The sequence below is a fragment of the Lepisosteus platostomus genome, chromosome 5 (assembly GCF_059453375.1).
Source record: "Lepisosteus platostomus isolate fLepPlt1 chromosome 5, fLepPlt1.hap1, whole genome shotgun sequence".
Taxonomy (NCBI): Eukaryota; Metazoa; Chordata; class Actinopteri; order Semionotiformes; family Lepisosteidae; genus Lepisosteus; species Lepisosteus platostomus.
Window position 1 is genome coordinate 53,920,869 of NC_142615.1, and position 14,998 is coordinate 53,935,866.

Consider the following 14,998-nt stretch of genomic DNA (forward strand, 5'->3'; position numbering starts at 1 on the left):
GTTCGGGACCCGGTTCCGGTTGAGGACCGACCATGCGTCCATGCGTCCCTCACCTGGCTGCTCCACTTTAAGGAGCCGGAGGTGCAGATGGTGAGATGGATAGAGGTCTTGCAGGAGTACGACTTCACTGTCGTACACTGTGCCGGATCTCGCCATCTCAATGCCGACGCTCTCTCGCGGCGCCCCTGTGAGGCCGCGGACTGCTGCTACTGCGCCCAGCGGGAGCAGTGTGAGGGGGCCGTCCGCACCGTGGTGGAGTCGAGCGCTGTGGCCACAGCCCTGGAGGGGCTGCTGGGGGTGGGTCTGTCAGACGTGGTGCAGCTGATCCAGATGTGGGGCCGGTGCTCCGCTGGAAGGCAGCAGGAGCGCGGCCTATGCAAGAGGAGCTCGCCCCTCACCCAAAGTCCATCAAGGGAGTGTGGGAGGCCTTGGAGGTAAAGGATGGGGTGCTGCGCCGGGGGTGGCAGCCACCCCCAAGTGGCAAGATACAGTAACAGCTGGTGGTGCCTCGGTCGCTCCGCGGGGCGGTGCTCCGAGCGGTGCACGGCCAGCCGGGCGTGGGGCATTTTGGCTGTAAAAAAACCTGCAGCGTGTCCGAGGCCATTTTTATTGGGGTCTTTGCCACTGGGACGTGGAGCGGTACTGCCGAACGTGTGCGGTGTGCATGGCGCAGAAAGGTCCCCTCTCCAACAACACCAGGTAGGGGCTCCTATGGAGAGGGTGGGGGTGGACGTTTTGGGCCGAGGCCAGAAACCGCTACAGATGCAGCCATTCAAAGTGCGTGGTACAGAGGTAATTGGCTACGGAGTCGCGCATCGTGGCGCAAGATGACGCGGGGTACAGCGGTACGTGATTGGTCGACCGACAGGGGCACTCGTGGTCCGTTGGTCTGTCGTAGAAAGACTTACAGTACAGTAAATGTCTTTACTGTGCCCGTTGTAGATATTGAATTTTACCACTGAAGGGAAATCTTAGTAGCTGAGCATAAAAAGAATAGGAGCATACTGTAACGCGTGTGAAGGCCATAAACGATATTAATTTTGGAACATAAACATACAGTATATGGCTGGTCTTGGTACTTTAAAGTAAAAAATACACACCAGTATTCCATTTCTCCCTAAACATTTTAAGCATCGAAGTCTTTAACTAAAGAGATACCGGAGTCAACAAGCATACTTTTAGAATTTGATTAATAGGGAATATAATATGGAATCGCATATCAAAAGAATTTAATAACGATATGATTATATTCGTGTACTGCGACAGGGCTGTGTAGGGCTGTTTCGCCTCCTTCTTCATGTGACTTCCCTTGTAGCCTACTGGTTTATGTGCCTGACTACCAACTCATGGGTTGTGTGTTCAAGTCCAGTTGGTGCTGGACTCCTCTTTTAACAAACAGTTCTTTGAAAAAATAGAATAGCGATGTTATGGACAATCAATTGACTTTTATATTTCAAAATATCACAACATGATCAATTCTAAGTCATTTTTGATAACAATGAATAGTCACCTTCTTCCCTTCTGACAACGGTCCCTGTTTCTGCTTCCTGCTTCTATTGTGTGTGTGTGTAATAGAGTAAATTTTTATAGAGAAATGGAGGCTGGACAGTATGTGTTACAATATAAACATTTATATTGATTTAAATCGTGTTTTGATTTAAATCGCAAACGCGTGTTTAATTCTATGTGTTTTTTTATCATAATCAGGCTAATGCAACATAAATTGATACAGTATCTTTGTCTTTTAAGTATCTTAATAAACTTTCAGCATAGCTTTCTACCCGTTTAAATTTATATTTCTTGGGATTTTGGGATCAAACGTGGAAGGATTAGATTGTAATCGTTTTTATTTTTCAAATACGTTTTAGAAAAGTGTAATCTATACCTGCCCAGACTGTACGCCTTCCTATACACCGCCTTTCATTCCTGTCCTGCTCTTCCCCGCGCACCCCAGCCGGGCGCTCTTCGGCCTCTGCCCGGGACGAATGTATATTTTGATATTTACACCCGGCGCGGCACCGAGGGAGAGCCTGCATTTATAACTTAGTTTTTAAAATTAGTCAAGCAATATGAAGCATCTCCTTTTACTTTTAAATCCCTTAAATACATTGAGCACAGCTTTCTCACCACTTAAGATTGCTTTTCAATACCATCCTTACACAAAGCAGAAACTTTCCGATGACATACAGTACAAGTGGAAAGATTACAGATTTTAATCGTCTTTAATTTTGTTACGTTATACGTTTTAGGAACGTTTCATCTAAACAAACACCACAAAACTATTCTCGATTGTATTTCTGAATGTTATGTTACACCTACAGTAGTTCACTGCTTTAAATACATCGAATTAATAAAGTTATGTGTAGCACTTGAGATCTTTTTTTCTGAACCAGGGAAAATCTGATCATGTTTCCCTATAACAATAATAAAAAACTTTATTTTACATATCACCTTTAAAAGTGGCATCTCAAAGCAATACAGTAGATCGAAAAACAGTTAAAAGTGACCAAAGTAAATACCAGACAAACGCAAACGCGTTTTTAATAAAATGCTTTTATTCATTCAGCAGAGAGTGAGAGGGACATTCAGCAGAGAGAGACACACACACCGGTTTTCATTGTCAAAAAGTATTTTTTTTTTTACATGTTTTGTTTGTGGACAGACTGTCCACAAACGTGAGACTGTCTTTCTCAGACTTACATTCCCGAATGTCCCCCACCCCGGTCAACAATCCTAGGAAGAACACGAAACAGCCTGTTAATAAAATTGTTACAATTTTGTTCGGTCAGTTCTTCCTCCCAGAATTTATAGATCGCATCGATCAGTTCCTGCTTTGTGACGGGCTTAGCAGTTTTCTGAACGTAGTCTTTCAAACCATCTCTATCGGATTTAGATCTGGGGATTCGGCTGGAGTTTTCACCCAGTTCACTCCTTCTGCTACAAGCCTCGCCCTTGCTGCTGTGTGTTTCGGATCGTTGTCTTGAAAGAGACGGTGCCTTGATCCAGACTGCTCCCTGATATATGGGGCAGCATGGTGTGTGACCACGACTTCCTCGAAGAATACACGGTCCATAATTCCTTTGAAAATAAGAAGTGGTCCTGGGCCTCTTCTAGATATACCCCCCCAGACGTGAACCTTCAGTGGATGTTTGGGCTTTGGCTTGTCCACATATCTCCCCTTTTTGCAAAATGCCATTGTTGAAAACTGTTCAAGAGCCACTGTTGTTTCGTCGGTGAAAAGGACATCCTGAAATGCCTCCCGCTGTTCAGTCCATTGGAGCGCTTGCTTGAGTCTTTCCTCTTTGTTTTTTAGCCTTATCATGGGGCATGTGTTGGTTTTTCTGTATCTCCATCCAAGCCTCCTGCGTACTCTTCTTATCGATGTCGGGCTAATGGTCGCACCGAGGTCAGCCCATAGCCGTCTTTGGACTTGCATCACCGGTAGCTCATCATTTTCATCATTTAGTTTGTCGACAGCTCGCACAATAGGACTTGAAAAAAAATAGATCAACAGTTAGTTTTAAAAATAATGTGCGTAGTTGTATTTACATGCAAGAAAGGTATTTTTAGAAATTTATTTACCTTTGAATCGTCCTCTGTTTAGATTCTCTTTGCCTCCTCTCCCCTTCATAATGCCGTCTCACTGTGCTTTTTAGAAACGAAGATGTCCATCGAAGCCAACTGCTGTACAATGTCCCGTGTTGACTTCCCGTTTCTTTTCATCTTCATTATTTGGTGTGAGAGAGTCTTCGTGATTTTGGTCATTGTCTGTCTCCTTACCAAAGCGATACAGTGGTGCAGCTTGAATTCTGTACCTATATACTGTATGGTATGGTACAGATAAAACTTACACCATACCGATGAGCTAATACCAGGGAAAGACACTCCTATTTTATTTAAAACACAATACGCCAGGAAATGTGTCTGATGCATTAGCAAGTTAAAACAATTGGGTCAAAAACCTGTGCGTAACACCATTTCCTTTTTCTGATCACTCGCTTTCTGGATACACGTCTCACCTGTCCTGTTCTTTGTTTTCCTGGTTTGCTGATTATGCCTGCTGCGGTCCACTCCTACCCTCACACCTAAAGAATAATATTTTAAATTTCTTGGCGCAGTTCATTAACCCTTGTATGTGCTGTCCGCGCCCAAAATGCAATTTAAAAAAAGTCAAAAACCGCACTCAAAATGCAATTTAGAGCTTTCTGGCAAGAGGAGACACCCAAATCAATGTAACATGCCACAGTTTGTGCATGAACAGGGTTTTACTGCCTATTCCCTTTGATACCCAATTAAAAAAAAATGTTTTGAATCCCTGGCGGAACCGGGCATCCATGAATCAAGTAACAGGTTTATTCCATGCTGAAAAAAAGAAGAAAGAAAACACATTCCATAAGAATTGACTGAGCTCCGCTCTGTACCACGCAATGATCCCCCCGGAGTCTCTGCCCCGGGTTATTTGGGTTTTTAGACAGAGGGTAAAAAACTCTCTCTCTGGCTTGACCTCCCCCTCCATGGGTATTGTCTGTTTTGTTGTTAACAAGGCTCGCCAGCTAATGTGAATCATAACCTGTCTTTCTAGCTTTTAAAGTCGTGCGATGTGTAAGCCACAATTCAAATAGAGAAAAAAGACCTGACTGACAAGATTTAAGATGTGGCTGTCAATGTTGGATTAAAAAAAACACATTACCCGACGTTTGTTGCATTGCTTGAAAAATAACTTTATTTCGAGAGACTGGATAAGTAATTCAAGTGTTTTTTTTAACTTCCTGAAAAACAACTAATAATTTAACTATACGTGCAAACGTTTTATGATATGTCACTGTTGTGAATGTCTTTGGACATGTGCTGGCTGGACAGGAGGCTCTACTGTACACAGAGAGGGGCGGGAGGAGGGGACAAGCCGATACATACTCTTAGAGTTTGATTAATAGGGAATATAATACAAAAATATAGTACTACCACTTTTAAAGGTGATATGTGAATTAAAGTTTTTTATTATTGTTATAGAGAAACATGATCAGATTTTACCTGGTTCAGAAAAAAAGATCTAAAGTGCTAAACCTAACTTTCTTAATTCGATGTATTTAAAGCAGTGAACTACTGTAGGTGTAACATAACATTCAGAAATACAATCGAGAATAGTTTTGTGGTGTTTGTTTAGATGAAACGTTCCTAAAACGTATAACGTAACAAAATTAAAGACGATTAAAATCTGTAATCTTTCCACTTGTACTGTATGTCATGTGAAAGTTTCTGCTTTGTGTAAGGATGGTATCAAAAAGCAATCTTAAGTGGTGAGAAAGCTGTGCTCAACGTATTTAAGGGACTTAAAAGTAAAAGGAGATGCTTCATATTGCTTGACTAATTTTAAAAACTAAGTAATAAATGCAGGCTCTCCCTCGGTGCCGCGCCGGGTGTAAATATCAAAATATACATTCGTCCCGGGCAGAGGCCGAAGAGCGCCCGGCTGGGGTGCGCGGGGAAGAGCAGGACAGGAATGAAAGGCGGTGTATAGGAAGGCGTACAGTCTGGGCAGGTATAGATTACACTTTTCTAAAACGTATTTGAAAAATAAAAACGATTACAATCTAATCCTTCCACGTTTGATCCCAAAATCCCAAGAAATATAAATCTAAACGGGTAGAAAGCTATGCTGAAAGTTTATTAAGATACTTAGAAGACAAAGATACTGTATCAATTTATGTTGCATTAGCCTGATTATGATAAAAAAACACATATAATTAAACACACGTTTGCGATTTAAATCAAAACACGATTTAAATCAATATAAATGTTTATATTGTAACGCATACTGTCCAGCCTCCATTTCTCTATAAAAATTTACTCTATTACACACACACAACAGAAGCAGGAAGCAGAAGCAGGGACCATTGTCAGAAGGGAAGAAGGTGACTATTCATTGTTATCAAAAATGACTTAGAATCGATCATGTTGTGATATTTTGAAATATAAAAGTCAATTGATTGTCCACAACATCGCTATTCTATTTTTTCGAAGAAATGTTTGTTAAAAGAGGAGTCCAGCACCAACTGGACTTGAACACACAACCCATGAGGTGGTAATCAGGCACATAAACCAGTAGGCTACAAGGGAAGTCACATGAAGAGGGAGGCGAAACAGCCCTACACAGCCCTGTCGCAGTACACGAATATAATCATATCATTATTAAATTCTTTATATACGCGATTCCATATTATATTAGCAGAAAAGCTTAAAACTACCACTTTTTCACACGCTATTTCACACACTAGTTAAGTACTTCGATGCTTAAAATCGTTAGGTAGAAATGGAATACTGGTGTGTATTTTTCCTTTAAAGTACCGATTCCTGGAATGACTCGCTGACACCCTTCTGAAGTGGTTCCATAAAATCTGGTATACGGAAAAGAAAGCATTGATAAAAAAGCCTGGATTCTCATGTATCTCATACAAGTATCTTTTAATACAGTCTTTGCTGTGCTCTTGAGTATCTTTGTGATATTTTGAGCTCTAGTTGAATGATAAGTGTCGCATTTTAAATCATTTTCGTAGTTAGAAATTATGAAACGCCCTGTTAAAAGCAAGGGAGTTTTTATGCCCGTTGAAGTAAAACAAAATGCCTGACAAAGTATGGCTTGGACAGATTCCAAGTGCTTGTACAGATGCAGCCATTCAAAATGCGCGGGCGATACCGCATTATTTTGCGGTAAGCTGTACGCAGTCTACTGCAAGCTACCAGTAAATACCGCGAGTTACCGGTAAATACCGCTAGTTACCGTAAATTCTCCTATAATACGACAAGCAAAATAATAGTATCCGGAATTTCCGCAAGGTGGAGCTAATAAAGCTCAACCTCTCATGTTTGAGCTGTGGCCATCAAAGTCTTTAACGAAGATATTACTAATAGTATTAATAATGAATGACCTTGGACAAGCTGTAAGTGTAAACTCAAAGTATTGCCCTGGTCAACATTCTTTTTTTCATTGACCGTCTTTGTAAAAGTAACACCACAGCTTTTCGCAATCACGCATTTGTTTCCAATCATGCAAAGTACAGTAATTTTTGAGAATCGATTCACCATGCCTTTCACATGCTCATAAAAGAGATTGATTTAGGAACATAAACATATTACCGTATGAAAACTGTACTGTATACAGTATGTATATGTATATTTAATGTCTTAACTGTGCCCGTTTAAGTATTGAATATTCATATCTAATTTTACCACTGAAGGGAAATCTTAGTAGCTGAGCATAAAAAGAATAGGAGCATACTGCAACGCATGTGAAGGCCATAAACGATATTAATTTTGGAACATAAACATACAGTATATGGCTGGTCTCGGTACTTTAAAGAAAACATACAGGAAACATGGTTTCATTATGACCAGAATCGGTCTTGAGATATTTTTAACTTGATTTACAGTTTTGAGAGGTATGTCTTGTAATCATAGCCGGCCCAGGGACGCCAAATATGTAACGTTGCCATAGCCAAATTAAATGTAATGTAGCTCTCTGAAGGCACCAGTTCTGTAGGGTTTGAGCATTTACTGGAACAATTATTAATTGTAGCAGTAAATCACAAAATTAATTATTTTGATGGCTTTAGAATCCAACCATGCGACATAACTCAAACAACGCACACACACAGGTACTAATACACGAGGATACATTTATTAATACATAGAATATGCATGTAAAACTAACAGATCTTATCGAGAGGGTTATCAGAATACAAAAGATATATATTCAATCAGTTACAAAGTGTTACACATATCAAGAGGACATACGTTCAGTATATCATTCATTTAGACCGTTTCGTAAATGAACTTTGTTATAACTTCTACATTAGATACTCAAAACAAGTACATAACTCTAAGGAATTAAATTGATATCAACTGGTTGGGATAACAATTGAATTCTCGAGCTGTAATGCATTGAAGTTGAATACTCATCCAATTTCTGGGGATTCAGATCTCCTGCGGGCACAAAGAAACAGTTGCAGGTTGTTGCTGTCCAATCCGCACTCTCTGGCTCCGTGCCAGGCTGTGCTGTGCGGCTTGCGACGGTGTGCTGCTGATGCTCTCTGAAGACCAGCTAGTTAGTGTTGGCTTTAACTAGCACAGTTGTGCACAGGAGAAAAGATGACTGTGGGACCCAGCAAGTCAGGAAGAGGACCGGTTCATTCCTGATGAAGTGCTAGTTCTGAATAATGATTAAGCTGTCCATAGTTCCGATCTGTTCACGAGGCTTGCTGCTGATGCTAACCTTGGGTGGATCCTTTGGTTACTCGTGGCGACCTCTGCTCTCGACTCTTAGAACAAAGGAAAGTTCTGGCACTCGGACACACTGACCGTTCCGTAGTTGTCCGGGCTGAGTATCAGGATGGTCAGGAGGCGCTCTGCGAGAATGTCCTGCCCTTGGGAGCCTTCTGCTCCTGGGCCGTCCTGCCCTGGAATTCTCCTTTGAATTCCCTTTAGAATTGTCCACAGAATTCTCCACTGAATCCTACTGAATCTTACTGAATCTCACAGGCTCTCTGTGTTGTCTGTTTTTACCTGGAGGAACTTCAGCTCATTCATTGGCTGAAAGTTCCATGGGCATCAGAGTCCCACGTGGGTTACTCGGCCCTACCAGTCCCTGATTGGTTGATCAAGGTGAGATATGAGTCACTTACTCCTGACACTTAGGAATGCAGTCCAGATGTCCAACTGGCACTCCCTAGACAGATAGGCACCAATGGATGACCATTGACCATGATAGCCAAGCTTAGCTAAGTGCATCCCCATTTGGGAGCTGTTTAGGAAACCTTAAATCAAAGGAAACCTTAAATCAGCCTGCATGAATAGTTTCTCTGTGGCTGCACCACAGAGATGAACAGAGAGATGAGGCCTAATTTGGGAAAGCTCAGAAACACTTAATTCTTTCTTATTAATAAGCATCGCCGCTACAGTCTTAACACCGATACTACAGTGCGTAAATACTGCTCACAAGATGTTAACAGTGAAAAAGGTATTTAGAAATGAGTTATTTCAAGATGAAAAAGAAAACATACACGAAATATGGTTTCATTACGACCAGAATCGGTCTTGAGATATTTTTAACTTGATTTACAGTATTTGAGAGGTATGTCTTAACACCGATACTACAGTGCTTAAGTACTGCTCACGTATATGTTTCTAGGTTTATATTATGCATTTCATACGGTCAAATTACTTTTGAGCAACTAATAAGAAGCGCTAAACGGTATGCGTTTTAGTTTCCTTTTGAGCTGGAACCCGTGGATTGATTAGAGATATCAAGTACATACAAGTCATTTTTTAAATGTTGTAGTTCATCTTGTAAAAATGTTACGAGTACATCATCTATCAACAATTACACAGGTTCTGTTTCCATATTGCGGATTTTGGTTACGTAATATTATTTTCTAGATTTCACGTTGTGAATATATGATTTGGGCAAACAGAGCCGCAAAGAAGTACATTATGGGTTGTTGTTTTTTTTTTGCAGTTTTATCTAGAACAAGCGATGCTTAAACCTTTGTCTGATTCTTGTGAAACTATCCACACGACACTTACAGTACCTACAGTATAGCACAGATCTGCAGTCCACCATTAGAATACTGTGGGTGTGTTGTATAAGCCATACCGCCCAAAAGAGTTCTAAAACAGGAGATGCATCCTCGTTTAGGAACGTGGTATAAAGTGAAATGGTCTGGGAAGAGTCCTTCGTTTGAACAGTTCAAAATAGACGTAAAGGGGTATTTACGGACTCTTTCGAAATGTAAGAACAAGCTGTGTGGACCTTATCTTTATTTACCTTGTGTAATCGTTTTCCAAAAAGTGTAATTGTATTATAGCATGTGCCCCTGACGATTTTCTTGATACCTTATATGTGCTCTTGTTTGTATTGTATGTAGTTTTGTTGTTCAAATAAAAAGTAAAAGACACAACTTTCCGGATGCGGCTGCTGTAAAAATAAAATGACATCAAGGGTGCTGTACACAGAGGTCTGAAACCTGCTTCGCAGAAGATCTTTATCCAGAGGTGTTAAAGAAGTCGAGATCTCGCCATGAGAGGGGAAGCATCTCAGAAAAAGCAGGTGCAGTCGATTCCACGGTCATAACGCCACTAAGTCGGGCGACAAGAGCAAAACCCAACCGGCTTCCTCCAGGCAAGTAGTGAGACAAAGAGAGAAGGCACAGCGGGTAGCGTGGCCGAGCAGTCTAAGGTGCTGGATTAAGGCTCCAGTCTCTGCGGGGGCGTGGGTTCGAATCCCACCGCTGCCAGGTGCTTCTGTCGAGACCTCCTTTCAGCTGACTTCAGACGAAAGGGAGGGAGCTGCTTTTTGGCAGTCTCTCGAGAAACTAAGCAAAGTGTTTAAAGATACTTTCTCAGCTTGACATCAAGGCACAAACCAAAATCCTTCTTGCGTCCTCTCAACCTAAATGCGTTTTGCCACTTTTTGCGTTATGCAGGGAACGACGTCTACCGAGATCACTTTTGTGTCAATGCAAATTGTAGTGTGCCCTCCGCTTTAATGTTGGCTGTGCTGGCGTGCTACTTCTGTCTGTGAAACTTGAATGTTCTGCTTCTTCACACCGAATCGTTGGCGGGGGTTGAGCTTGTTAAATCTTTGCGCATAGCGCTCCTTGGAAGTACTTTGTCCAAGTTCAAAAGCGATCGTGGGATTTACTTCATGCGTTCAAAAAGCATGCCTCGCACGACAGATTTAAATGGGGAATGGAGTCTGCTTCTTGCTGTTTTTCCTGTGGTTGCAGTTACAAAGTTGATCGTGCTTTCACATTCTGTTAAATTCTGTATTCACTGGCTGAGCTTTATCAGTTGGTTCAAATAGGAATCTCTGCTTCGGTTCCAGAAAACTCATCTGTAGTGTGTTTTTTTCCGTGCCCATGGCAGTCTTTTAAAGCTGGTAGTAATGGCGGCGAAGTTAATTTTTTATCCGCTTTAAAAGAATAAGGACGGGCTGGGGCAAGCTCCATTTACCACTCTTTCAGCTAACCGCCGAACTCGCAAACTGATTACACTGCAGAGCCACAGGCGTCTCGCTTTTCTCCATTCTCTGGGTCAGGGTGAAAAAAAAACTTTGCTGGTATTAGCTGGCCTGCTGGGAGCACCTCTTCTTCACTGATAAGCAAGATTTGTGTTTCATCTTTCGCAAGCTGTATAGATTTCTTTCAATACAAGTTGTTCCAGAAAGGAAACGAACACTTGCATTCACCTGGATTAAAAGGCATGGGATTTGCCCGTAAGGATACATTCTGTATAGTAAGACAGGAAGAAAGGCACCGCTGGGAATCGGACCCAGGATCTCCTGTTTACTAGGCAGGCGCTTTAGCCAACTAAGCCACGGCGCCAGCAAAGTGCTGTCCTTTGATAGCCACTTGGACACGTCTCAACTGCTCTGAGACATCTGCGTTCGGTGTGCACCGAGCCTGCTCGCCTTGCAAGTTGCCTCATTTACATGCGATAGCTCCACCACTAAGAGAAAGGATGAGAAATGGCTTTTATCTGGCACTTTTCATGTCAGAGGATCTCAATCTGCTTTCCGTGTACAAGAGGATGTCCAACTCATGTAGCTAAAGATGTAGACGACAGTGCTCCACTGAAATCTTGATCTCACAACCCTCGGCATGACTCCGCTGTGTTCTGCTTTAGACAAAAGGGGGGAAAAGACTTCTTTCATCACACGTTTTGCACTGTTTACGGTGTTTGCAGTGCTCTTTCTTAAATGAAAACCAGGAATCGGCACCATATGAGGTGACACTAGATAATATTGGAACAAGTAGCCTCGCCATTCCATGCGTGATGTGAGCAAAGTGTAATTCCTGTCTTTATAGTGTGCTTGTTAGAGACTTAGCTGGCACCCAGAGCGCTTTAAATCCGGGAGTCAGCAGCCCAAGACAAGAGAGCTTCCTTCGTCTATGTTTTTTGCGTGAAGGGGGGAAACCATGCGTGTGCTGCAAACGATCTTAGTATCGAAGTGCCGTCCCACATAACCGATCCGAACAATCTGCTTTACAGAGGAGCACTGCCGGAGCTTATGGTTGGCAAACTGAAGACCAGGCCGACCTCTTCTGTGACTCTTGAACACTGAATCTCAAGATTGTGAATTCAAGCTCCACGCTGGCGGGAAATTCCATAGGTAATGATCACATTTTCTTGCATGCTAATCAAAAGAAATATTAAGAAACTTTTCCCCATACCAGTTTTTTACAAAAGTAAAGGCACACGGCAGATGTGTGCCACATCACGTCCGAGTTTAGTGACAACTACCTCAGAGATTGGAAGCTGGGAAGTTTCAGATCAGATCACTTTTTTATCAAAGGTTCAAGCAAACCCAAATAGTTTTGCAAGAGACATTTCAGTATCCCAGTCAAATCCAGTACGATTGCTTTGCTGGATCCTTCGAATTCGACTGAACTATAGCACAGATCTGCAGTCCACCATTAGAATACTGTGGGTGTGTTGTATAAGCCATACCGCCCAAAAGAGTTCTAAAACAGGAGATGCATCCTCGTTTAGGAACGTGGTATAAAGTGAAATGGTCTGGGAAGAGTCCTTCGTTTGAACAGTTCAAAATAGACGTAAAGGGGTATTTACGGACTCTTTCAAAATGTAAGAACAAGCTGTGCGGACCTTATCTTTATTTACCTTGTGTAATCGTTTTCCAAAAAGTGTAATTGTATTATAGCATGTGCCCCTGCCGATGTCATTGATATTTTATATGTGCTCTTGTTTGTATTGTATGTAGTTTTGTTGTTTTCAGCTGACTTCATATGAAAGGGAATGAATTGCTTTTTCTCAGTCTCTCGAGAAACTCAGTTTTAATGCCCTCCATTTTAATGTTGGTTGTGCTTGCGTGCTGCTTCCGTCTGTGAAACTTGAATGTTCTGCTTCTTCACACCGAATCGTTGGCAGGGGTTGAGCTTGTTATATAATAATTATAATAAATAACTTTATTTTATATTGCACCTTTAAAGGTGGCAATCTATATGAAAGCGCATGAAACAGCACAGGACACCCAGTTAGGAGCTCACACAGCTTTCAGCTCAGTGTGCAGCGCTCTCTTGCCTTCCTGAAGATTAGTTAAAATCATGTGATAGTTAACAAAGCTAAATAGTGAAACAGCCAGCACAAATGGTTGCGTTTGTGATTATGTCACTTCTCTACTACAGCAGTGTCGATAAAAGAAACTCTGAAACCACTAAAGCACTGCACAACTGAATTCGGGAGAATAATATTAGGGATTCTGAGCGATGTCTGCATACAAGCAATCCAATACAGATGCTGAAGTCTTTAAATATTGACTCTCCCTTTTGTGCTGCCTTTTCCTTGAAGGAAAACTATTCAACTGGAAGAATGTTTATCGCAGGTTTAAAACTTGCTGTTGCTATTTGGAGAAATCCACAAACTCGTGTTTTACTTGTGTTTTAAAAGACAGCCATACCCACTGACAAAATAACGACACTGCTGCTGATTTTTTCCGGAGCCGAATCACAGTTGACCTTTGTGAGCCAATTGATGAAGCCGACCCAGTGAATACTATGGCAGAAGGTGGAAGAGCGTTCAACTTTATAACTACCGCAACCACAGGAACAACAGCAAGAAGCAGAATCAATTTCTCATTGAATGGTGCTGTTGTTTGAGGTATGCGTTGTGAACGCATGCAGAGAATCCCACAATTTCTTCTAAACTTGATAAAGTATTCCTGATGGAGCGCTGTGTGCAAAGATTTCATAAACTGTACTCCTGCTGACAATTCGGTGTGAAAAAGCAGAGCATTCGAGTTTCACTGACAAAAGCTGAATGCAAGCCAAAAGCAAAATTAAATGGAATTGACAGCACACTACGATTCGCACTGACTGAAAAGTTATCTTGGCAGCTGTTGTTCCCCGCATGAAGCTGAAAGGGTCAATGAGCATTTCTGTTGAGAAGACAAATTAAAGCTTTTTTCTGCCTTGATGTTGAGCTGACAAAGACTATCTTGAAAGATATCCCAATCTCTCGACAGACTGTCGAATAAATTCTTAACTGATCAAATTCTCATCGGAAGCAAGGTCTTAACATAGAAGAAACTGGCAGCAGCGGAATTTGAACCCATGACTCCAAAAAGACTGTAGCCTAAAACCCAGCACCTTAGACCACTCAGCCACACTACCTTCTGCGGCACATTCCTTCCTCACATTACTCAATTAAAGAACACTGGGCTTTAGCTCTTGTCCAACATGGAAACGACTGTCACTTGGTGAAATCTCAACTTCTTTGGCAGCTCTGAATATAGTTCTTCTTTGGAGCAGACTTCAGACCTTTTATTTAATTTATAAAGGAGGGCGCATTCCAAAATGTGTAATTCCTGTTTTAGAAAAGCTCTGGGCGGTGTGTCTTCTTTTAACGCACAAACAGTGTTCTAACTGTATACTGTAGATCAGTGCAGCTATCGTACTGGATTTAGCTGGGATTCTCAAATTTTTCTTAAGAAGGTATTCAGGGTTGCTTAAAACTTGAATAAAAAAGTGATCTGAAACTACCTACTGTACCTTCCAATCTCTGATGTTGCTGTAACTAAACTCGGATGTGGTCTTTTGCAGATGTGCAGTGTGCCTTTACTCTTGTCTTATTAAACATTACCTCTGTTGTTGGGCAGAGTTGAAGGGGAACAAACTGCACAGAAAATTACAGAACGATAAAATGTTTCTACACTTCAAAATGTCCCTTTAAAACCCTCCTCACACACGTCGGCGTGGGGAGTGGGCAGGTAGAGAGGTTTTACGGATGCTCATGATATTTCTCATGGGGTGTTACCTGTTGTAGTATCTCTCTCTGCGCCTCTGCGGCTGAAGTGTGAGGTAACGTTTTGAACAGCCTCTTTGTCTTACAAAACAAGAAATGAAAATCAACTGGTAAATTGAACAGTGCAGTAATCAGCACAGTATACATTAGGAAGCAATTAAACAAAAGATTAGCAAAAATTGAA

General features: G+C 41.7%; 1 non-coding gene across 1 annotated transcript; it reads left to right on the forward strand.

Annotated features, from left to right (window-relative positions):
* The first annotated feature begins 10,207 nt into the window (after positions 1–10,207).
* Positions 10,208–10,289, forward strand: trnal-aag (transfer RNA leucine (anticodon AAG)). The gene has a single exon. It is a non-coding gene; the product is annotated as a tRNA-Leu (tRNA).
* Positions 10,290–14,998: the final 4,709 nt, after the last annotated feature.